The sequence below is a fragment of the Sapajus apella genome, unplaced genomic scaffold, assembly GCF_009761245.1.
Source record: "Sapajus apella isolate SASKATOON/1434 unplaced genomic scaffold, GSC_monkey_1.0 scaffold51, whole genome shotgun sequence".
Lineage (NCBI taxonomy): Eukaryota > Metazoa > Chordata > Mammalia > Primates > Cebidae > Sapajus > Sapajus apella.
Window position 1 is genome coordinate 14,101,591 of NW_022436991.1, and position 24,166 is coordinate 14,125,756.

Below are 24,166 nucleotides of genomic sequence, written 5' to 3' on the forward strand. Positions count from 1 at the left end.
GGCTGTTTAAAAGAGTGATGTCCACCTGTGCCCTGTGTCACCTGTGCCCACCTGTGTCACCTGTATCCACCTGTCACCTGTGTCCACCTATGCCCCTGTGTCATGTGTCTCCTGATGCCCACCTGTCACCTGTGCCCACCTGTCACCTGTGTACACCTATGCCCGTGTCACGTGTCTCCTGATGCCCACCTGTGCCCACCTATGTCAACTGTGCCCACCTGTGTCATGTGTCCACCTGTGTCACCTGTGCCCACCTGTGTCACCTATGTCCACCTGTGCCCCTGTGTCACCTGTGTGTCCTGATGCCAGCCTATGCCCACCTGTGTCACCATTCTCCCTTGATCCCACAACAGGCCTATTAGGTGTGCATTTCACAGGTAAGAATGAAAGTGGGCTGAGGAGAGGTTAAGGGCCTGGAGAGCTGCGCTGAGTACAGGAGGGGAGTCCACATCTGTTTTTGGCCCAACCTTCATTCATTCATTCCATATGCAGCTCTTGCGTATCTGCTACAAGCGTGACACTGTGCTAAGGGCTGCAGAAAGAGACCAACGGGCCGGGCGCAGTGGTACAAGCCTGTAACCCCAGCACTCTGGGAGGCAGAGGTGCATGGATCACCTGAGGTCAGGAGTTTGAGACCAGCCTGGACAACATGGGGAAACCCCATCTCTACTAAAAATTCAAAGATTAGCCGAGCATGGTAGCAGGCGCCTGTAATCTCAGCTACTCAGGAGCCTGAGGCAGGAGAATCATTTGAACACAGGAGACAGAGGTTGCAGTGAGCCAAGATCACACCATTGCACTCCAGCCTGGGTGACAGTGAGACTCAGTCTCAAAAAAAAAAAAAAAAAGAGAGAGAGAGAGACCAATGGAATAGACGTGGCCCCTACCCACTGGGAGCTTCTCTCCAGTGGAAGAGGCAGACATTGTAAGAAATCACCCTTCAGGAGTCAGGGTCGGGAGGTACAGGGGTCCCTGGAGCTGAAGCCTACAGCTGGGTCCTCTGCTCTGGGGATCAGGGAAGGCTTCCCTGAGGCAGGATGTTTCAGCGGATCCTGAGAAGGAGAAGGAGGAATTAACTAGGTCACAGCTGCCCAAAGGTGGGGCTTGCCCCTCTGGGGTGCTTAAGCTCATTTTAGAGCAGGATTTCTAAACCTCAGCACTACTGGCATTTGGGGACAAAGAAGGTTTGGCGTCGGGGCTGTCCTGGGTGCTAGCAGAGGCTTAGCAATCCTTGGCCTTGACCTACTGGTTGCCAGGAATATGCACCCTCCACCCCACATACCCCCAGTCATAAAAACCAGAAATGTCTCCAAATATTGGCCAAATATTCTTGAGGGCAGGGGCAGTGGGGACAGACTAATCCCCCATTGAATCCACTGTTTTAGATTCTTCATGAATGTTTTTGTTTCTATTTTATTTCATTTTTCAGGAAGGGTCTTGCTCTGTCACCCAGCCTAGAGTGTAGTGGTGTGATCACAGCTCACTACAGCCTCAAACTCCAGGGCTCAAGCGATCCTCCCATCTCAGCTTCCCGAGTAGCTGGGACCACAGGTGCTCGCCACCATGCCCAGCTCATATTTTTGGTTTTTGTAGAGACAGGGTCTCCCTATGTTGCCCAGGCTGGTCTCCAATTCCTTGGCGCAAGTGATCCCACCTCGGCCTCTCAAAGTGCTGGGGTGACAGTCATGAGCCATCAATCCTGGCTCTTCAGGAACGTTTTTACAATGGTAATTTGTTTTTTACAGTTCTTTTCTATTTATTGCAAGTGATACTGGCTTTTCATTTCCGGTGGTGATCTGAAGGTTCCTTTCTGAATGAATTTAGGTTGCGAAAAACGTGAGTGATTTAGAGAAAATGCGAAGTGAGCAGTGCACCTGTGGCATGCAGATGTGTGGGTCGCCGGGGCACAGCGCAGACCGATGAAGGGGAGAGACGCGGAGCTGGGTGAGGAGTGGGGTGGCGGCTCTCATCCGAATGTAGGGATGCACTCTAAAAGAGTCTCTGACGGGACTGGGAATCCCCCAGGGAGGTGCCACCTAGGCATCTTTCTCTTGGGAGTTCAAGCCCAGCTTTCTTCCAGCCTGGCAACTGATTGGTCTCTGACTGGGCACCAGAGGAAGGAGTTGACTCAATTTTGGGGGCCCACGTGGAAAGATAAGTGTCCTTAAATACTAGACACGCACTCTTTGAGGTAAGACGCTTGCATGATAAAAGACATGGGGGGTGGCCAGGAGTGGTGGCTGATGCCTGTAATCCCAGCATTTTGGGAGGCTGAGGCGGGCAGATCGCTTGAGACCAGGAGTTTGAGACCAGCCTAGGCAATATGGTGAAACCCCGTCTCTACTAAAAAATACAAAAATTGGTTGGGCGTGGTGGCCCGTGCCTGTAGTCCCAGGTACTCGGGAGGCTGAGGCAGGAGAATCATTTGAACCTGAAAGGTGGAGGCTGCAGTCAGTTGAGATTGCACCACTGCACTCCAGCCTGGGCAAGAGAGCAAGGCTCCATCTCAAAAAAAAAAAAAAAAAAAAAAAAAAAAAAAAAAAAAAAGGTGTGGGGGCCCAGGCGTAATGGTTCACTCCTGTAATCCCAGCATTTTGGGAGGCCGAGGCAGGAGGATTGCTTGAGGCCAGGGGTTCAAGATCAGCCTGGGTAACGTAGGGAAACCCTGTCTCTACAAGAAAATGGCAAGGTGGGGCTCTGAGATCAATGGGGAGTGCAGCACCCTGAGGAGGCTTGTCTTAATTTCCTTCTGCGGTTTGCACTCATGAGAGACACTGGCCGAGCTTTCCCTCCCTGGGACTTCTTTCTCTCCACCTCTCTCTCTCATTTTCGTATCTTGCTCTCTGTCTGCCACTGTTCTGCGTCTGCCTCTCTTCCCTCCCTCCTCTCCAAGATGTCTAGTTAAATCTCCCCAAATGACAAGCAGGAATAGCCACTGTGTTCGCGTCTCCATGGTGGGCCTCCCCCTCTCCTCCCGTTTTGCTCTCGGAGGACCCTGATCTGCAGAGACACCTGTGACAGGTCCACACCTGCTGGGTCAGGCCCCACCTCGCCCCTGCCAGCTCAGTCCTTCCGCCTCACACAGAACCGACCCCTTTGTAAGCCACCTCAAGAACATTCCTGCCAACACTACCTTCCATCCTTCTGGTCTCATTCGCTGAAATGCAAATCCAACTCTTCTGGCCAGTTAAGTGCTCTGAGCTTCCACACTTCCCTGAGGGGACACTGGGCTTCCATCCAATTACTTTCACTGCTCAGGAACTAAGAAAGCTGCCTGAGCACTAAGAAAATGAGAGGATGAGTGGCCACCTGGAAAAACTTCCAGAGAGTCAAAATTGCAGTGTCTCCTTTCCCCCGGCACTTTACAGTTTGTAAAGCACTCGACCATCCCTTGTCCTGTGTAATCCTTGCCTTAGCCCAGAAAGGCTAGGTTTCATTATACCCTACTTGAAAAATGAGAGGGTAAAGCTCAGAGAGGTAAAGCAACTCACCCAGAGTAACACAGCAAGGAAGGCGTATATTTGAGTCCAGGTCTGCCCAACTCCAAGTCCAGGTGTTTTACCATTCCAACACAGTCTCTTCCACTCATTCATTCATTCAGCAAATATTTATCAAGCAATTTCTGGATGACAGGCTGTCTTCATGGTTCAGGAAATAAAGAAGTATATAAGACAAAATGGACCCTGCCCTCAAGGAGCTGATAGTCTTATGAAGGAAGATGGTAAATAAGCACACACATTTAAATTCAGAGTTTGGCGGGGCACGGTGGCTCATGCCTATAATCCCAGCACTTTGGGAGGCCAAGGCAGGAGGATCGCTTGAGGCCAGGAATTCAGAACCAGCCTGGGCAACATAGCAAGACCCCATCTCTATAAAAATAAATAAATAAAAATACCTTTTAAAATTCATGGTTTAATAAATACTACAAAGGCAAAGAAGGGGATATGGAAGATAATGATGGAGTCAATTAGTTTAGCCAACGAAATCAGGGTGGGCCTCCCTGAGAAGGTGACATTTAAGCTGAGACCTGAAAACTGTGAAGGTTCTGGAGGGTGAGAGCCCCAGATGGAGAGAAGGGTGAGAGCCCCAGATGGAGAGAATGGTGAGGCAGGAAGAGACCAAGTGTGTTCACAGTTTCAGGCCTAGGGCAGAGAAGGAGTGCGGAGGCGGAGAGGCGGGTGAGAGGTGGCACTGTTGCTATGAGAAGCCACGAGATGGTCTGGAGCTGTGGGAGGGGCAGGAGTGACCCCATCAGGCTTGTCCCATTTGGAAGTGCGGGCTGGCTCCGTGTCTCTGCAGGCCCTTGGTGTTCTCCTGACCTCTGGCTCTAGGGGGCGGCTCACAGAGGGGACCAGATACCTTCCGTGGTAGTGTCTGGCTCTGCTGGGCCCACCTCTGTTCTGGGACAGGATCCAAGAGGTGAAGTCTTCAAGATTGGGATCCAGGCCATATATGGTGGCCAGAGTGACAGGCGGACAAAGCCAGACGAGGTCATGCAGTGAAGCGTGGAGAAGGGTCTCAGCAGCATGCTGAGTATATAAGACAAAACGGTCCCTGCCCTCAAGGAGCTGATAGTCTTATGAAGGAAGATGGGAAATAAACACACAACATTTAAATTCAGAGTTTGGCCGGGCACGGTGGCTCATGCCTGTAATCCCAGCACTTTGGGAGGCCAAGGCAGGAGGATCACTTGAGGCCAGGAATTCAAAACCAGCCTGGGCAACATAGTCAGGCCGCAATCTGGGGTCCTACTATGGCACCTTCCAGAGAGTGCCAAGAACTCCATCGGGGTAAGCAGCTGTGAGATTTCCTGGGGCTGAGCAGATCTCGGGGCAGAGAGGGCAGGGCCCTGGCAGCCCAGGGCGTCTCCTGCGTCTCACTGCCTGGCCTAGACCTCACTGTCTCTGCTCCCACTGGCCCTGGAGTCCCTGCTGAAGACTGTCATTTCTCATCTGTTACATTCCTTGAGCAGGAGTTGGTTTTCCATCCCTCTTTATTTATTTTATTTATTTATTTATTTTCTTTTTGTGTGTGGAGAACGGGGTCTCACTATATCGTCCAGGCAGGTCTTGAACTCCTGGGCTCAAGCTACCCTCCCGCCTCTGCCTCCCTAAGAGCTGGGATTGCAGGCTTGAGTCACCACGCCCGGCCTACTTTTTTTCTTTTGAGAGTTAGAGTCTCACTCTGTCACCTAGGCTGGAGTGCAGTGGCACGATCATAGCTCACTCCTGCCTCAAACTCCTGGGCTCAAGCGATCCTCCCATCTCAGCTTTCCGAATGGCTGGGACCACAGGCGTGCACCACCATGCCCAGCTAATTTTGCTCATTTTTGTGCAGAAACAGGGTCTCGCTGTGTTGGCCAGGCTTGTCTGGAACTCTTGGCCTCAGGCAGTTCTCCCACCTCTGCCTCCCAAAGTGCTGGTATTACAGAGGTGAGCTGCCACACCTGCCTCTCTTCTGAGGAAGGCCTGTGACTCTGGCAGGTGCTCCCAGCAGGGGCTCCCTCCAGCTCAGAGCTGGGCTTAGGACTAGGAGGCCCCTTTGATCACCAGAGATTAAGGCTCAGCTGGTTTTGCAAGCTGCTGAGGAACAGAGGCAAGAGAGGGGGAGGCTCTGGAGGAAGGGGTGGCTAAAAGGAGGCCCTGGGTGGGCAGTCTGGGCTGCGGCTCCCCCAGTCTGCACCTGCCTACCCTGACAAGGCTCAGGTGTGCAGCTGCAGAGACCGCAGGTCACAGGCTCACATCAGCCCTGCCCTAGTGCTGAATCAGGCCTGGCCGGGCAGGAGGAGTTGCAAGAGCCACACAGCAGGTGTCCAGTAAATGCCGACTGACTTTCACATAGCTCTATCTCAGCAGGTCCTGAAGCCCCCAGCCTTTCCAGCCCCTGCAATGTCACATGGGCAGTAACGAGGGGACAGCAGCTCCCCCTTCCAGACAAGGTGTTGTCTGTTGTCTGTCCTCTGGCAGATTCTGCCAGCGCTCCACCTTCCCAGAGACAAATTGTGGGTAAATGTGAACTCACACATTGTCTGAGAAGAGCCACTGGGGAGTCTCCGATGCTGGGAAAAGCACACGGAAAAGACTGTTGGTGGAAAGAATTTTCCCAAAGTGGAGAATTTCCATCAAGGGAAAGTGTCCTCTTAGGGGCTCTTAGACTCCCTTGCCATCTGCTGCGTCCGACAGCCTTCTGCAGGGAGGGGCTGGGAGTACAGGACGCCAGCCCAGGCAGGGACCAAGGATGTCACAGGCATGGAGGACTCTTGGAAAGGGCCAGTGGGAGGCTGGGCACAGTGGCTCACGCCTGTAATCCCAGCACTCTGGAAGGCCAAGGTGGGCAGATCACCTGAGGTCAGGAGTTTGAGATCAGCCTGGCCAACACAGTGAAACCCCATCTCTATTTAAAAAATATATATATACAAAAATTAGCCAGGTGGGGTGGTACATGCCTGTAACCCCAGTTACTCAGCAGGCTGAGGCACGAGAATCGCTTGAACCCGGGAGGCAGACGTTGCAGTGAGCTGAGACTGTGCCACTGCACTCCAGCCTGGGTGACAGAGTAAGACTTTGTCTCAAAAAAATTAAAAAAAAAAAAATAAAAGAGAAAGGGGCAGTGGGAGTGTCAGGTCTGGGAGGGAAAGCGGGTAAATTGACAATGGCTGTCCAAACAAAAATGCACATTCCTTTTGACGCAGCAACTCCACCTCTAGGAATTTACCCTCACATATTTGCAAGTGTTGGCAAAATTTATGGACAAGGATATTCACTATAGCAGAGGACTGGAAACACTCTAAACGTCTCCCGGTAGCGCACTGATAGATTAAGGCATGGCTGTGGAAATCTACGTCTCCATCCCTGACCTCACTCCCCACCTCTCTTTCCCTCTCTTTCTTGTACTTTGCATACCCTCAAGCATATTCCTGCCCCAGGGCCTTTGCACTCGCTATTTCCATTGCTTGGGCCATTTTTCCCCCCAGATACCCACATCTTGTTATTTGTTACTATCTCAGGGCTCAGATTCCAGTCCCCTCCGCAAAGGTGACTGTGGCAATTTGGAGGCCATATTCCCTGGGCTTCAGAAATGCCAGAGTAGATTCATCCAGTCTGAGGAGCCAGAGATTCTGAGAAGAAGCCTAGAGAAGCCAATGGCCTGGCGGTCCCGACACTCTCAGAGGTGACCAACCCAAACGGATGGGTGGCACACCATTCAGTGTTCTAGTCACAGGGCACTGTCTGCCAAGCCTGCCAGGCTGGCATTCATTAAGGTTATGAAGGAGCAGCTCCTGTGATCCCATGCCCTAATGTAAGTTTCCCCTTAATTGCAATAATCAATAGAATATGGCAGGGGTAACAGGATGACTATGTTATATCAGATTATGTAAGATTTTGACACTTCTCTTGCCAGGAGGCTGTCCCTCTTGATGACTTAATGAAGTAAGTAGCCACATTTGGGGTCCACACGGCAAGGAACTGAAGGTGACCTCCTTAAGCTAAGGGTGGCCTCCAGCCAACAGCCAGCAAGAAACTGAAGCCCTGAAAGAAACCAAAGGAATTGAAATCTCCCAACACCATGTGAGCATCAAACAGATCCTTCCCCCAGATGGGTTCTAAAGGGGAGCTCAGCTCTGGCCAACGCCCTGACTGCAGCCTAGTACAGAGCACCCACTTAAGTCAGGCCAGGACTGCCGTCCACAGAATTGTGGGCTAAGAAATGTGTGTTGCCTTAAGTTGCTAAGGCCATGGCAATTATTGTCACACATTTGGCAAATACAGCAGTGGGCCCTGGGCCAGGCCTGACCAGGGCAGGCAAAGTGGCTCTGGGGCTGTTTGGTCCCCTCCTGGGTCTGCTGGGGGAGCCATGCCCATGGCCCAAACCAGGCCATGCATTTGGTCTTGACACCTAACTACCCCTCCTGACACTAGTCTTCCAAACCTTGAACCTCAGCCTGGCTGCAGCCAACACTTAATGTTCCCCATACACACAGACACACACATGACACAGAATAATATAGAGCTTTAAAAACAGAGAGCTGAGTTCAATTCCTGGCTCCAACATATTTTGTTTATGTTCTATATGTGTGTACTTGAAATAAACATATCTTCTCTAGGGTTTTCTGAGAGGTGGAGGAAATTGAGTTCTACATATAGTTTAAGCTTATTCATGTATTGTTCAGTAGCTCAGCTTACGTTTTTGTCTGTTTCTCCATTAGTTTCTGAGATGTGTGTGTATGTTAAAAAATCTCTATCATTGCTGATTTATCTGTTTCTTCCTGAGGTTCTGCTAGTATTGCCTGTTATAAAGTTTTTGTTATTAGGAAAATATATGCTTATGATGGATATATTTTTTCTTTTTTGGTTATCTTTTTACCCACCTATAATTTCCTTATTTGCTCTTATAACTTTTTGATCTTAAATTATATTCAGTGCTCATTTCAGCAGTGTATATATTAAAATTGGGATGATACAGGGAAGATTCACAAGGCCCCTATGGAAGGTTGACATGTAAATTTGTGAAATGTTCCATTTTTACAGGAAAAAAAACTATTGAATCAGATAACAAAACTGTTAACCCAGCTTTATTTGGTTCATTCTTTTCAGGTATATCTTTTCCCATTCTTCTCCCATCCACTTTTCTATGTCTCTTAAAGTGTGCTTCTTGTATGGTTGGACCTTGCTGTTTTTGTTTCTATAACCCAAGAGTTCTGACTTAACCAACGAATTTAACCCAGTTACATTTATTGTAATTTGAATTTATTTCTGCCAACTCCAGCACTTACTAAATGTGCCACTAACATCCCAGAGGCACAGCTGGGCTTGGCAACAGGGGGCCCCAGGCCTAAAGGCCTCACTTGACTCAGGGAACTATTGTATTTAGAGACGACAGCCAAAAGAGAGCCCAAGCTCCTCATACTGGGGCAGGACAAAGAGATCCAATAGTCCAAGGAGTTCCTGTGGCCCTGGCTCAGCTCCTCCTACCTACCCTCACTGAAGACCCACAGTACTTTGTGGCTAAGCCTACCCCAGCTGTGTTAGGACTCATAGTCAGAAGTGGTGATCACATAGCTAAAACTGGATTTTAACATGGAGGACATAAATTAACTCATGCAATGGAAAGACCTATGGATTGTTTGGCATTAAACAGAGCATGATCCAGGTGCTCATAGATGAGGTCAGGAATCTGTCTCTTCCTTTCTCAAGCACTGCTTTCTGTTGGCCTCATTCTCTGGCAGATTCCCTCCATATGGTGAATCCATCAGCACCCAGCTTACATCCTCTCATCTTTAAAAAGAGTATTTCTGGTGTTCCAGCAGTTGCTACAAACATCCTGGAACTGAATCTCATTTCCTTGATCTCTATCACACCCTCATTCCTGAACCAATCATTGTGGGCAAGAAGATGATGTTTTGATTGGCTAGGCTGTGGGACCACCTCTGCAGTGGGGCGGGGCACAGTAAACGTGGTGTGAGAGTGGAAGGGAGGTTTCCAAAGGAAAATCACTGTGTTCTAAGCTGAAGGAAGAAGAAAGGATGCTATCAAGGCAAAAAGCAAAGAAATCCACTATGAACACCAAGACATGGAGGCGACGTGGAGACAGTCAGAGGCAGGCTCAACGCAGCCCTTCACTGGCTCTCTCCTCGGACAGCCACAGCCCTGCAGCTCTCAGCAAAACACCCAAATGTCAAAGTCATCAACTGGACTTCATCTTCTCAATGGTGGCTGCTCTCCCCTGTGCCCATCTGCAGCCACCACCAAGAGAAATGTTGAGAGATGGAATTGCATAATGACTTTTACAAAAATATGGTTTCCCCTCAGATTGAACAAATTCCCACCCCTTGGACATGAGAACCAGAACCCAGACATGAGCCCTAACAGGCTTTGATGTAGCAAAATGGAGGTCACAAAGCTCTCGTGTGAATTCCCAGGAAAGCTCTGAACATCAGCCTACAAAGCTGAGGATGAAGCCCTGCTCTCCAGGTCCAGCGCTCTCCCTGCTGGCTGCATTCTGGCCTCAGGAAGGAGCCAGGCCCATGTGTGGGGGCCACCTCTGACACCACAGCTCTACCCAGTAATTCCTTCATCTGAAAACATTCACAGAGGCTCCCACTGAGTCCTACTGGGCTCCAGAGACACAGAGATGAACAGAATATGGTCCCCACCACAAGGCTCAGGGATTGGTTTGGGAGACAGGTTTGTGCTGTGAGGTCTCCCTAGACTTTGGGTCAGCTGTAACGTCTGGTGCCTGAGACCAAGATGGCACCAGCCCCACGCATTCTTCTGTGAACCAGTCCAGCTCAGCCCTACACTCTGGGCTCCTGGCCACACTGGGCTCCAGGCCAGCCATCTCCTGGGATGTCTCTGACTTCCACCGACCTCAATCCCACTGTGCTCTAGGTCTACCAGGCTTCTGGCCCTCTGTCACCCAACTCCTGACCTGGACCTTGGAGTGTGTTTTCCTGGATTGACTGAGAATCATCCCCAGGTTCCTTTGGCTTGATACTCTTTTAGTCACCTTGGGAAGGGTCCTCTGCCCCAGCATCACCTGACATCCAATCCTGGCTGGGAGCCCTGTAAGGCTTCTTAGACCCTGGGGGATTCAAACCACTGCCACCTGGTGGGGAGCAGAGGTGGAAGTGGCTGTACTGGATAAATGTCAACAGCAGGGCAGTGACGCCTCTCTCTCTCATTCTCCTTCTCTCTCCCCATATATATATGTATCTGTATATATATATGTATACATATGTATCTTTCTCAACCCACATATATGTATCTGTGCTCTAATCACTAGCAGTAAATGTACTTCTTTTCTCTTTTCTTGAGACAGAGTCTTGTTCTGTCACTCAGGCTAGAGTGCAGTGGTGCAATCACAGCTCACTGCAGCCTCCAACTCCCCAAGTAATGCTCTTGCCTCAGCCTCCTGAGCAGCTACGACCACAGGTGCACACCACTATGCCCGGCTAACTTTTCTTTTATTTTTTTAGAGATGGGGACTTACTGTGTTGCCCAGGCTGGTCTCAAACTCCTGAGCTCAAGTGATCTTCTCACCCTGGCCTCCAGAAGTGCTGGGACTACAGGTGTTAGCCACCGCATCTGGTCAAATACACTCTTAGTTTCTGTTTCTCTCTGTGTGTGACTCTCTAGTTCTGCCTTCCTGTGTCTCTTTCTACTTCCCACTGCTGCTTTTCTCTGTATGTCTCTCCTGCCTCTCTCTCTCTGTCCTCTCACACGCAGATACGTCCTTCCCTTTCTGTAACTGATCTTGTCCACATCCCCTCCCCCATTACATGAACTACATACAGTGCCACTGTAATACCAAATCATGACATACTTACATACCATGAAAGTCTCAGAGCTGCCACGGTATTACCAATTCTGTTACAGTCATCATCCTCAGAGCCAACCATGTACCAAGCACTGTGCTAAGCACTTTATATATGCTCACTCCTTCAATCTCCACAACCCCTCCAGCAGTCTATTATCCCGCTTTGGAGAAGGGGTAACTCAGGCTGAGGGAAGATGGAGAACTTGACCAAAGGCACATGCCTGGTGTTGAGCCCAGAATCCACACCTGGGCAATCTGCACTCCACCCAAATGCAGGCTCTCACTTTCACTTTTTTTTTTTTTTTTTTTTGAGGTGGAGTCTGGCTCAGTCGCCCAGGCTGGAGTGCAGTGGTGTGATCTTGGATGACTGCAACCTCTGCCACCCAGGTTCAAGCCATTCTCCTACCTCAGCCTTCTGAGTAGCTGGGACTAAAGACGCACGCCACCAAGCCCAATTAATTGATGTGTTTTTAGTAGAGACAGAGTTTCACCATGTTGGTCAGGCTGGTGTCAAATTCCTGACCTCAGGTGATTCTCCTGCCTCAGCCTCCCAAAGTGCTGGGATCACAGGCATAAGCCACTGCACCTAGCCCTCACTTTCACTTTTCTAGACCTGCAATGAAGCATTTATTAGAGGGTTCAGGCTGATGAATGCAGCTCACACCAACCCCCCTACTTTCCCCACCAGGGGCCCACCCTGGCCCAGGGGTAGAGGAGAGGGTGCTTATTTGAAGGGGCAGAAAGATTCAGATGTGTCTTCCAATCCTCTCCTACCAGAGTTTCTGTAACACTCATTCCTTCAACAAGTATTTACAGAGGCCAACTTGGTGCCTGTGGTACCAGGGATACAGGAATGACCCCGAAAGACCAAGTCCTGCCCTAAGGCTCATGCTCTAGGAGGAAGGGCAAGAATAAACGCCCACTCAGATCAATGCACAGGCTCAGTTCAGAGCACGGCAGGTGAGGCAGGCACTGCATGGCTCTCGGCCCAGCTCTCCCACTCACACTGTGTGACGTCAGGCAAGTTAGTTAACCTCGCTGGGTCTCCTTCTCCTCATCTCTAAAATGGGGATGAGATGCCTGAGGAAAGGGCCTGGCACATTGGCGAAGAGGTGGGAACCACTGGGAGGCAGAGTGTGGACCTGGCTCCCACCTGGATGGCTCGGGGCAGGGCAGATCAGTGAGCACTACCCCATGAGCTGTGGCGGGTAGTCCTCAGAGCCTGGCTGCTCCTGGTCGCTGGACAGACTGGAGTTAGACTCTCCCCACTGAGCCCTTGCTCACTGTGTGTCAGAGACTCCAGGAGCTCAGCCTTTTCCCTACAACAGGGCTTTGGCCTCAGTTTCCCCGCTGGGTTCCCCACCTAACCCAGTCCAGGATCCTATATCTGTGTTGCCCTCTACTGGCCACCAGGAGGAGGGCACCTGCAGCGCGCCCACCCTGCGGATTTCTGGCGGCCCCGCCCACTCACTTGGCTTCCTCCTGAGGCCACGCCCCCTGAGGCCAGCCACTTCCTGGCCACGCCCCTCAGAGTCCAGCCTTCTGGCTAGGTCCCAGCCTGGGCCTCGCAGTCCTGTCCCAACCTCCTGGCATTTCCCTGGAGACCAGGCCCTGAAATTCCCAGCATCCCTTGCTACACCCACTCCACTAAGTCCCTTCGAACTGCCAGACACCAGCAGTTCCTCCAGCATAGATTTTACTTCCAATTTTTATTGAACTTATTAAAATTCTTACCTCTTCCCACCTCCCCAAAGCCCAATTTCTAGTTGGCCCTGTGCCTGGGGCCAGGCTCATTTGTATGAAAGGCCTGATGGCCTGCAGACTCCCCCAGTCCAGGCTTCTAGCAACATGCGAAGGATGTGTCAGAATTTAAATCACAAATGATTTTCATCCCAGCGGGCAGGGGAACATGACAGGGGCCTGCCCCATCCGTCCCACCTCCAGAAGACTCACTGGCTGTCGCCTCCCATGATGGCAGGTCCCGATCCCCTTCTAGAATCTTCAGACACTTCTGCAGGCCACTGATTTGCTTCTAACACTCCAACTCATTCACTGAGCTAACATTTATTAAGCATCCTCTGTATGCAAAGCGTGGGGCCAGCCACAGGGGATACAGCCGCAAATATGGAAAGGCTATTCCTCCAAGGCTAATGAGGAGAGTGACATAAACAGTGACGTGAAATCAATTATTACAAATGCTAAAACAGAAATAGATCCAGCGACCATCTAAAACTGGCAGCTCATGGGTTGAATCGAACCTGCAGATGTTGGCAAGAGCTGTAAAAAAAAAATGATGATATTTTGGGGCCAATATTTTAAAAATCTGGAGGATTTCCATTAAAATATGGGAGTTTTGGCTTCTCTTGTGAAAAATCAGAAACTCTGGCAACACGGGGTCCACATTTCTTCTTGACAACCCTCAGCTGGAGCTGGGCCGGAGCTGGGCTGTTTCCTGCAGGCCCGCAGCAGCCAAGCCCTCAGCGGTGCCATCGCCTGCCCGTCTGCTGCCCTCATATAGCTCCCACCATACCCGCAGCTCGCTCACTCATCCACATTCCCTCCCAGGCCACTCAAGGCATCTGCGTTGCAGCCTCTGAGAAGAGCCTGAAGGAGATAACAGGTCTGCATTGCCTGGCTTGGGGAAGGGCCTCCAAGAGGAGGCGAGCTTGGAGGTGGGCTTGGGAGGCCAGCAAGTGTTCACAAAGAGGCAGGGGGAGGAGGGAAGGAAGGAGGAAGGCAGACATGAGTGCAGCAGCCAGCCAGGGGAAACAGGGTTCGGGGCCTCCCATCCTGCCAGAGCTGGGGGTCTCCTGCATTGATGGGGCTCCTCACGGAGGATGGGCTCAGTTCTCCTCTCATCTCCTAGGACCTTCCTTGGACACGTAAGAGGAAGGCTACAGGTGAGTGCAAGTTACGGAGGTGGAGGGAGCAGAAGAAGGAGAGCCTTCAAGGCTCTGAGGAGAGTTTGTGACCTTCCCTCTCATAGGATTACACTTGATGACAGGCTGGTATACAGCAGGTGCTCAATAAATGTCAGCCTGTTTGCTCCCTGTCTCTCTTGTTCCTCCTTTTTCTCTCACTTCCTTCTTCCTCCCTCCATCTCTCTCTCCTTCTCTGTCTCTGTCTCCTTCCATCTCTCTCTCCTTCTCTGTCTCTGTCTCCCTCCATCTCTCTCTCCATCTGTCTCTGTCTCTCTCCATCTCTCCATCTCTGTCTCTGTCTCCCTCCATCTCTCTCTCCTTCTCTGTCTCTGTCTCCCTCCATCTCTCTCTCCTTCTCTGTCTCTGTCTCCCTCCATCTCTCTCTCCATCTCTGTCTCTGTCTCCCTCCATCTCTCTCTCCTTCTCTCTGTCTCTGTCTCCCTCCATCTCTCTCTGTTTCTGTGTCTCTCCATCTCTCTCACCTTCTTTCTCTCTCTGTCTCCCTCCATCTCTCTCTCCATCTCTGTCTCTGTGTCTCTCCATGTCTCTTTGTCTCTATCTCCCTCCATCTCTCTCTCCATCTCTCTCTGTTTCTGTGTCTCTCCATCTCTCTCTCCTTATTTCTCTCTCTGTCTCCCTCCATCTCTCTCTGTCTCCCTCCATCTCTCTCTCCATCTCTGTCTCTGTGTCTCTCCATGTCTCTCTGTCTCTGTCTCCCTCCATCTCTCTCTCCATCTCTCTCTGTTTCTGTGTCTCTCCATCTCTCTCTCCTTCTTTCTCTCTCTGTCTCCCTCCATCTCTCTCTGCATCTCTGTCTCTGTCTCTCCATGTCTCTCTCCTTCTCTCTCTGTCTCTGTCTCCCTCCATCTCTCTCTCCATCTCTTCTCTGTGTCTCTCCATCTCTCTCTGTCTCTGTCTCCCTCCATCTCTCTCTGTTCCTTTCTCTCTCTCCTTAAGTGTGTGTCTCCCTCTGCCGCAGAGCCCCTGTTCTTCATCTTCCTCTGCCTCCCGTCTCCTGCTCCATCTCTTGCATCATCAGGGACCCTCTGCTCTCCTCTCCTCCCTGCGCTGCCCTCCTAGCCCTGCAGACGCTGAGATGTGGGGATGCGGTGTTTCCCACAGGAGGTCCCGCTTCAAACCTCACTTCCTCTGCCTCCAAAAAAAAAAAAAAGAAATTAATATAAGGCTGGGCGCAGTGCCTCACATCTGTAATCCAAGCACTTTAGGAGGCTGAGGCAGGCACATAGCTTGAGCCCAGGAGTTCAAGACCAGCCTGGGCAACATGACGAAACCCCATCTCCTCAAAAAAATACAAACATTAGCCGGGAGTGGTGGCACCCGTGTTCCCGGCTACTCAGGAGGTTGTGGTGGGAGGATCACCTGAACCCAGAGATGCTGAGGCTGCAGTGAGCCATGATTGTGCTAGTGTGCCTGGGTAACAAAGGGAGACCCTGTCTCAAAAAGAAAAAAAAGAAAAGAAAACGTGGTCAATCCATACAATGGAATATTATTTAACCGTAAAACTAACAAAGTACTGATTCGAGCTACAACACGGATGAAGCTTGAAAGCATGTGAAGTGAATGAAAGAAGCCAGTCATAAAAGATCCTATGTTCTATAAATCCATTTATAGAAAATGTCTAGAATAGGCACATTTGCAGAACAGAAAATAGATCAGTGGTTGCCCGGGGCCGGAAAGATTGGTGGGAAATGAGCAGTGGCTGCCTGTGGTGCGGGGTTTCTTTTGGGGGTGATGGAAATATGTTAAAATTAAGCTGTGCTGATGGTCACTAAAATGCATTGAATTGCATGCTTTAAGCATGATGCATAAATGATACCTCAATGAAGTTGTTTAAAAATTTTTTGAATTAAAATCAGGAGTTATTTTCTCATTAAAAAAAAAAAAAACAGGTTTTGGCCTTCCTCGAATGCCACGCATGCGAACTCCCAAGTTTCCACTCTCGAGTCCGCCACTGCTGCTGTATTCCCTGCTGTATTATATCCGGCCAGCCGCGCTCATTTAAGCCACCTCCACGGTCGCTCTGGGCATTAGATGTGAGACCCCCAATCTGGAGTGAGGAGACCGTGTGTCCTGAAGTTACCAGTCTCGTTCTTCCATCTCATGTTCAGCCCTAGCAGCAAAGAGCCCTTGGGGACCAGAAGGGGCCATAGGGACAGAGCCATGGATGCCCCATAGTGGCCTACATGGACCAGTCTAGTAGCAAAGCACGTGAGCCTTGAAGCCAAAATCGCCACTAAGCCTGTGCTTCAGTGTTCTCAACTATAAAATGGGGACAATAACAGCTCCTACCAACACAGTGTCAGAGGCATTTGAACCAGAGTGACTCCATCTTGATTAAAGTCACTGGGTAAAATGAGGCTGAGACCTACTGGGCTGCATGTCCAGGAGGTTAGGCATTCTAAGTCACAGGGTGAGACAAGAGATCGGGTCGGCAGAAGATACACGTCATGAAGACCTTGCTGATAAAACAGGTTGCAGTAAAGAAGCCAGCTAGAATCCACCAAAACCAAGATGCCAATGAGAGCGACCTGTGGTTGTCCTCACTGCTCATTATATGCTAATTATAATTCATTAGCATGCTAAAAGACACTCCCACCGGCACCATGACGGGTTACAGATGCCATGGCAACATGAGGAAATTACCATATATGGTCTAAAAGGGGGAGGAGCCCTCAGTTCTGAGCATTGCTGACCCCTTTCCTGGAAAACTCATGAATAATCCACCTCTTGTTTTGCATATAATTAAAAAATAATGTTAAATACTCTTAATTCAGCAGCCCATGCTGCTGCTGTGAACCTGGGGTAGCCATTCTCCCTTTGCTTTCCTGATAAAGCTGCTTTCACTGTACTCTGCGGACTCACCCCGAATCCTTTCTTGCACGAGATCCAGGAATGCTCTCGTGGCCATGGATTGCAGTAACAATAGCGCTGGACAGAGATCATGTCTCAGCACACAGTAGGTGCTCAATAAACGTGAGCTCTTGGTGCTATGATTCTTGTTCGTGATTCCAAATTCAGAAGTTCTAAAATCCAAATGTTTTTCGCAACTCATCTGGTCACAATACCTGACTTGGCCTAACCTTCTTTGGAACGTAAGGCTGACCTGGATGGATGTGAGGCTCTCTATCATCCTTACGTATCACCCCCCAGCCTGCATATGTGTTTTACTGCAGAAATATGAATGGATTTGATGGTAGGGTTCTGCCCCAGCGGCTGCTGGGGTGTGATGGAATGCATAGTCTATGTCTTATGCCACCTTCCAAAATCTAAAGAGTTCTGAATTCTGGAACACTTTCGGACCCAAGGTTTTCAAACTGGGGACTGTGACCTGGATGACGAAGATGATAATGACAAAATCATACCCTTTCCCTTCTTTGCCAGATGTTGCCTTAAGAGCAAAACATGGTGGCACAGCCCCAGGCAAAGGCAGTAGGGAGGAAACACGGAAAAACTCTGAAGATAAATCTTCTACCAGCCCAGCGGGATGGGAGCTTAGAATTAAAATTAAGGTCCTAGCCAGAAATGAAAGAGCTGAAGTGTTGCTTGCACGCCTGGGCCTGGGGATAAGAATAGCCCCGGCCACCTTAGCTTTAGAGGACTGAGTCTGGAGAGACTCAGCTTGGTCTACTACCTCGGGGAAAGGAGGGGTGAAATGGGTGGCTACAGAGAAGTGAAATCTGTAGCATCTAAAACACACAGGGACTCCCCGTAGAGGGCCAAGCTAAGCAGGCCCAGCCCTATTGCAAATGCTTACGGCATTAGTCCCCAGACAGGGAGGACGTCCCAGGCCTCTCCCTCAGTGTATCAATGGCTTGAATTGCCCCAAGTCGAACACAGCTGGGAGCAGGGAGCAGGTGACAGCCCAGCTGCAGATACGTGCTCCTGTCTCCCCACGCAGGACCCTTGTTGTATAATAAAGAATTTGACTAGCCTTTGTCCCTGCTTCCTGAGAGGGACACTCTAAATACTTGGAAGTTTGTAATAGAAGTGTCTTTGTTATTCATGAGGCCCTTTAATCACATCAGATTTGATGCCAGTGAGATGAGATGACTCAACGTGGGGGCTGCGGGGCTGGGGTCACTAAAAAGATCAGCCTTTCAATTACAGTGCTGGGGTTTTGAGCCAGCCTGACCTCAAGGAGGGGAGGGGACTAGACATTGAGATCATCTACATGGCCAGTGATTCCATCAATCGTGCCTATGTCATAAAATCCCAATAAAAACTCTGGACACTGAAGCACAGGAGAGCCTTTATTTTTTAAGACAGGAACTTTGTCACTCAGGCTGGAGTGCAGTGGTACAACCATGGCTCACTGCAGCCTCCTCAACCTCCCAGGCTCAAATAATCCTCCTGCTTCAGCCTCCCAAGTATCTGGGATGCAGGTGTGTGCCACCATGCCCAGCTAACAGGCGAGCTTCCTGGATGGTGAACACATGATGTGTGGAAGGGTGATTTGTCTTGATTCCAGAGAGACAGCATGAGAGCTCTGCATCGAAACCCTCCCTGACCTTACCTTGTGTGTCTCTTCCTTTGTCTGGTCCTGATCTGTATTCTTTATAATATAGCTGTCACCTTAAGTAGAGTGACTCCTGAATTCTGTGAGTCATTCTAGTGAATTATCAAAGCCTTGAATTTGAGGCCAGTTGGTCAGACGTGACGGTGGCCTGGGGACCCCTGAACTTGCAGCTGGCATCTGAGGTGGGAAAGGTCTTGTTGAGGACTGTGCATTAAACCTGCGGAGTGTGGTGCTGCCTCTGGGAAGATGGCATCAGAACTGCATCACCATAGACCAGCTGGTGTCAGAACCCCCCGGTCTTGACCTGACTTTCTGTGGCAGACATTGTCTTGCCTCCATTCATATCTACTTGGCCCGTGCCAGACATCACCTGTGGCTTTGGCTAGGCAGTTCCCAAGCACATTGGTGGCTTCTTTCCTCAAAGACTTGCACTCTTAAGTGGAAAAGCCTGGAGATGATGAGAAGTTAATGTCTCAGGAGTGACCCTAAACTAATGGAGATGGAAGCTGGTGAGTAAATATCACTGCTTTCTCACCCCTTGCGTGAGCAGTTCTGAGCGTGCTCTACTCAGCCTCCATGAGGGACTGAGCCCCAGTGGGCCACAGTGGTTACCTTCTCCTCAGTACTCCCTTTGATGTCTTTCCTCCCTTCCTGGCGTCCTTCTCTACTCTCCCACCATACTAAGATCACCTCCCAAAGAAACTACTTGCACCTGAATCTCCATCTTAGGGTCTGCTTTGGAGAAACTCAAAATAAGACCTCGGCCACACCATGGGCATGCCAGCAGACCCAACCAAACCTGGCTAATCAGTGAAATTCACCCTCTGGCATGGTGATTTGTTTCGAAATGAATCTCTGAACCTAGCTGATCCAATTATAATCCTCTTTGGACAAAACTCCAAGCAGACGATATTGGAAGGGAGCTCTCTCTACCTCTAGAATTTTAAATTAGCCTGGGCTACTTGTAGCCATCCTTCTGTCTGCATGGAGAGGGCCTGATTGGGAATGATAATACAGAAGAGGGCAAAGTTTAGAGATACAGATTCCAGATTGTATGATCACCTGGACGCAGCTGTGCCTGAGGTCCAGCCTCTCCACTTTTCAATTAGTGAACCAATAGATTTCCAGCACCATCCCCCCCCCACTTTTTTTTTTTTTTTGAGATGGAGTTTCGCTCTTGTTACCCAGGCTGGAGTGCAATGGCGTGATCTTGGCTCACCGCAACCTCCGCCTCCTGGGTTCAGGCAATTCTGCCTCAGCCTCCTGAGTAGCTGGGATTACAGGCACGCACCACCATGCCCAGCTAATGTTTTTTTGTATTTTTAGTAGAGACGGGGTTTCACCATGTTGACCAGGATGGTCTGGATCTCTTGACCTTGTGATCCACCCGCCTCGGCCTCCCAAAGTGCTGGGATTACAGTTTTGAGCCCCCCTTTTTTTCCTTCAGCTAATTTGATCACGTTCTTCTTACTTGCAAATAAAAGAATCTTTAATAGTATGTAAATATTCATCTTTATGACTTAGAGCCTCTACTTTTTTTTTTTTTTTTTTTTTTTAAGACAGAGTCTTGCTCTGTTGCCAGTCACCAGGCTGGAGTGCAATGGTGCGATCTCAGCTCACTGCAACCTCCACCTCCTGGGTTCAAGCAATTCTCCTGCCTCAGCCTCTCGAGTAGCTGGGACCACAGGCACGTGCCACCACGCCCAGCTAATTTTTGTATTTTTTGGTAGAGACGGGGTTTCACCATGGTCTCGATCTCTTGACCTCGTGATCCGCCCACCTCAGCCTCCCAAAGTGCTGGGATTACATGCGTGAGCCACCATGCCCAGCAATGCTTTTGCATTTCTAAAAAATACCTGCCCTCATTGTTCAACACCCACCTATGAATGAGAACATGAGGTTATTTGATTTTCTGTTCTTGTATCAGTTTGCTGAAAATGATGGTTCCAGCATGGGGAGAGATGCCAGATGTAGGTGATGGGGAGGAAGGCAGCAAATCACACTGCCACGTGTGTACCTATGCAACAATCTTGCATGTTCTTCACATGTACCCCAAAACCTAAAATGCAATAAAAAAATACTTGCCCTCTAAGCTATGAGCAAGAAACTGAGTCTGCTAGGCCAGGGGAACTGAACAGAAGGGGCTATGGGTGGCGGATTCTTTCAGGACAGATTAAGGTGGCAGAGGTGACTAGTGGAATTAGGGTCCCAGCAAACTTGTCCTAAGATAATTTGTGGCCATTTAAAGGAAGAAACATCAACACAATAAGACAAAAGTCACCACAATAAGACTAAGCTCCATGAAGATGCCAAGGAATTAAGGAAGAAGTGGAATGGGCAGGAAGCCTTGCTTGGGGGAAGGTGCCATTGAACACAAAACTTAGATCTGAGCTTCCTGGCAGCTGATGGAAAAAGGCAAACTCAGTGAGCTACATTCAGTGGCTCACATTCACTCCCAAAAGGCAGCACAGATCTGATTGCAAGGCAAATGGCTCTGCAAATTTGCTTTCCTGAGAAGCCACATGCTGCCTGGCTCCTGGCGCTGGTAACATGCCCAGGGGAGTTCCACTCTGCCTGTTTACAACCTAGCTCCTGAGGATGCGGGTATGGACAGTGCAGTGCGGTCGGCACGCCTTGCCCCTCAGACCCCAGGCCTCCAGGTCCCCAAACTCCTGTCCAAAGCACACCAGTGGCACCCACCCCGCAGGCCATAGAGGAGGGTGCTCTTCACCTCGGGCCACACGCTTAAGATGGCACCTGAAACTCGGATTTCAAAGAATGACCTTTTCCTTTGGGAATCTGGGTTTTATTGTGAAATTTCATTTTCTCTTTAGGTAACAAAATAGACTTGTTGATGTCTCCTCGAGGCTGATTGATTAGTTCCTGGAGATGGACAGGTTTCTCTTTGTGCCAGAGCTGTTTTTCCTGAAAGCCCACAGTTAGCCGGACTGTGCAGGAATTTTCCAAATCTCTTTTTTCCTAAGTAGATCAGCCTCATTTTTCAGAGGAGCTGGGGGAGGAACAGAAATATACCCAGCCGGCTCTCACCGCCCTTTCTGGATCTAAGCCCCTGGCCACCAGGGAGCAAGGGGGTGGCAGAGCCCTCCTGACCGAAGTCACAAGACTCAGGGAAGTGGGGACGCGGGCAGCGAGAGCCACTCCTGGTCTCGAATTAGTCTTGCTCTGCTGGGAGAGCACAAGAAAAGCCCAGTTCAGGCCCGCATTATGACTTTTATGGGCCCTAGGCACCTTTGCCGTTGCAGACCTATTCCTCTATAAAAGATATATTAAGATTTACCTTTTATGACAGTAACGGTATAAAGACAAATATGACCCTGTCTAGATTCATTCTTATATCTTCATTATTATTATGTTCTTTTTTTTCCTTCTGATTTTAAAAGAAGTCAAAATTAAATATTTAGTGGGTCTCTAGAAGTATTGTGAGCTTCAAGCCCCATGCCGGCTCAAGAAGGTGACCATGGGAGCCAAAAGTCACCACCCTGAACTTCCCAGTCCCCTGCCCCTCCCCCACCCTGTCCCTCGGGCCTGGGGGGCCACTTTCCTGTACAACCGTCTGCTGCCAGCAACACTGAGTGGAGAGAGAGCCTTGATCCTTTTTCTTCCTTCACCGAAGCATCCAAATCCCAGCCCCTAGGCTCCAGCCTTGAAAATCACCCACCCTTGATATCTGATCAAATTGTGCCAGTCTCGTTTTGACAGCGCTGACCCCTGGGGCCACAATCTGTCCCTCAATTTATTCAAGGACAACTAGGAATTATAATAATAATAATAGCAATAACCACCTGAAGTCCCAGATGCAAAGCTCTGCTCAGAGCACTTCACCATGGCACACTCTAGTGTTCAACACGTTACTAGCTATGTGGCTGCAGGCAAGTCAGTTTTCTGATCTGTAGAATGGACGTAATGTTAGTCCCTCTCTCTCTAGAAGCAGTAAAGAGATTAACGCCTGTGTCAGGCTTACGCCAGGGCCGGGACATAGTAGCATTTGTCAAAGAAAAGAAAATGTTTTTTTAAGAGACAGATTCTTGTTCTGTTGCCCAGGCTGGAGTGCAGTGGCATGATCATAGCTCACTGCAACCTTGACCTCCTGCGCTCAAGGATCCTCCTGTCTCGGCCTCCTGAGTAGCTGTGTAGTAGTCCGTTTTCACACTCCTAATAAAGACATACCCAAGACTGGGTAATCTACAGAGAAAAGAGGCTTAATTGACTCACAGTTTTGTCCGGATGGGGAAGCCTCAGGACACTTACAATCATGGTGGAAGGGGAAGCAAACATATCCTTCTTCACACAGTGGCAGGAGATAGAATGACTGCTGAGCAAAGGAGGAGGCCCTTATAAAACCATCAGATCTCGTGAGAACTCACTCTCTATCATGAGAACAGCATGGGGGAAACCGCCTCCATGATTCAGTTACCTCCACCTAGTTCCGCCCTTAACCTGAGGGAATTATTACAATTCAAGGTGAGATTTGGGTGGGGACACAGAGCCAAACCACATCAAGCTGGGACTAAAGGCTCACATCACTATACCCAGCTATTTTTTTTTTTCCATAGAGTCAGGGTCTCACCATGTTGCCCCAGGCTGATCTCAAATTTCAGGCCTCAAGTGGGAGGCCCTTTAGCCTCCCAAAGTGCTGGGATTACACATATGAGCTATCACACCCACCCTGTTAAAGAAAAACTTATATAGACACTCGGTAAAAACGATAAGGAAGACTTATTCAAGAGGGACCACTGCCAGGGAGGGTTGCAGTAGTGGGGAGAGATCAGGCTCAGCTCTGAATACAAGGACAAGTGGGGATTCATAGCCAAGGAGCAGGGTGGGGTTCACAGATGAAAATCACTAAGAAGCAGCATCGGGGAAAGGGGGTTCTGGCTAAACTCACTTGACAGGGTTTTTGCTGAGGGCAGGCCAGGGTGATAACACAATCAGGGGCGAGGGAGGAGGAATTGGATCAGATATTAAGAGTGGGGTGTGTTTGATACACGGATCCAGTAGGATTCTTGCTAAAACTCAAATGAGTAGATGAAGGACAGAGCCCAAGATTGAGGTCTGGTCAGAAAGAGGACTCAGAGGGGCCTGATTCGAACCGGTCAAAGGAGAGAGTCTATCGCATCTCCATCAATGATGGCTATTGTGATTCATCATAATGAGTGAATGGATTATAATTCCATTGTCCTTCGCTATCCACAGGGGATTGGTTCTAAGACTCCCCATGGGCACTAAAATCCAAGGATGCTCAAGTCCCTGATATAATTTGGGGCCCACGCTTGTAATCTCAGCACTTTGGGAGGCCGAGGAGGGAGGACTGCTTGAGGACAGGAGTTCAAGACCAGCCTGAGCCAACATGGCAAGAACCCATCTTCACAAA

At 49.7% G+C, this 24,166-nt stretch overlaps 1 protein-coding gene and 1 non-coding gene across 6 annotated transcripts in view; one reads left to right on the forward strand and one right to left on the reverse strand.

Moving 5' to 3' along the window:
* The window catches only part of GSG1L (GSG1 like), a 269,677-nt gene that overhangs the window by 63,112 nt on the left and 182,399 nt on the right, over positions 1 to 24,166 (reverse strand). The gene's annotated exons all lie outside the window — the stretch shown is intronic.
* On the forward strand, positions 8,424 to 8,526 carry LOC116526762. The gene has a single exon (XR_004258264.1). It is a non-coding gene; the product is annotated as a U6 spliceosomal RNA (small nuclear RNA).